Source organism: Populus euphratica, unplaced genomic scaffold, assembly GCF_000495115.2.
Source record: "Populus euphratica unplaced genomic scaffold, PopEup_1.0 scaffold83.1, whole genome shotgun sequence".
NCBI classification, from domain to species: Eukaryota; Viridiplantae; Streptophyta; class Magnoliopsida; order Malpighiales; family Salicaceae; genus Populus; species Populus euphratica.
In genome coordinates, this window is record NW_011499963.1 from 365671 (window position 1) to 366776 (window position 1106).

General features: G+C 45.4%; 1 non-coding gene across 1 annotated transcript; it reads right to left on the bottom strand.

Annotated features, from left to right (window-relative positions):
• Positions 1-791: 791 nt before the first annotated feature.
• On the bottom strand, positions 792-864 carry TRNAK-UUU (transfer RNA lysine (anticodon UUU)). The gene has a single exon. It is a non-coding gene; the product is annotated as a tRNA-Lys (tRNA).
• Between the last annotated feature and the right edge of the window lie 242 nt (positions 865-1106).

Here is a 1106-nt window from a genome sequence, read left to right on the forward strand (position 1 = left end):
CTTCACTTTGATTCCTGCACCTCTTTTGCTCCGTTTCTGATCCGAGAAGGCTGCTAAATTAGAAAGAAGGTATAGATGGGAATGATATTGGTCAAACAAAATGGATGTGTTATGTTAGATTCCGTCAGTGGATGTTTCCAAGTTTTCCTTTCCTTCGCTTTCTCTTAACTGACTCTGAGACTCAATCGTCTGACTTGGATTCGCATACTGGGGTAAAGGTGACCCTATCCTCTTGTTGCCTTAAGGCTTCCTTTAGCTAAGGTTTTTATTCCTCACTCATCAAATCAAGTAGACAGACTTCTAGATGACGTGGCCCTTTCCTGACATCATCACACCCGGGATGGAGATCCGTTTTCAAAAACAAAAAAGAAAGGCAATAGGGGCAGCCTTACTCGTGACCTCTCGCTCCAAGTATGGAGCTCGTACCCTACGGTCGAGCATCAGAAAGAACCTCCCCCTACCTACCTAAAGGGTACGCATCTCCGTAAACCTTTTAGTCGAGCCACATTCTGAACGTTCCATGGACTACTTACTCCATCTGGAAAGGGCTTTCCGCCAGAAGGGAGGTGAAATGCTTTCTTATCACAGTGGATATGACTGCTTTCCTTTCCCAGAACTCTATCCCGTGATCCGCAAAGGCCTCTCTTTACGAAGAGTGCTCACATAAGAGAAATTGTACATGCAATTTCTCTTTATCCCAAGCTGTCACACAATCCTTTGTTCCACTTCAAAAAGAAAGTTTGATCTTATCTTAGATCGATATCCAGTAGTAGTATAGTGTAAGGTAGGGTTGGGTATAACAGGACTTGAACCTGCGACCATTAGGTTAAAAGCCCAATGCTCTACCAACTGAGCTATACACCCTAAAAAAGATGTAGGGGGACGGATTGGTGCGGAAAAGAGGGCGGCCCCTCTTCTTCTCATCATAAGGGGCGTCGGGCTCTAAAGCCGGCCTTACTCAACACGTCACTAAGATAAGAAAGGTTGCTTGTTTCCACTCATTGAGGATTCTATCTAAAAAAGAAGGTCAACGGGGGATACTCGACGTTGCTCTCACTGACACCATCTACGAGAAGGTGAGGTCGTCTTTCGCCGCCATACGGTTC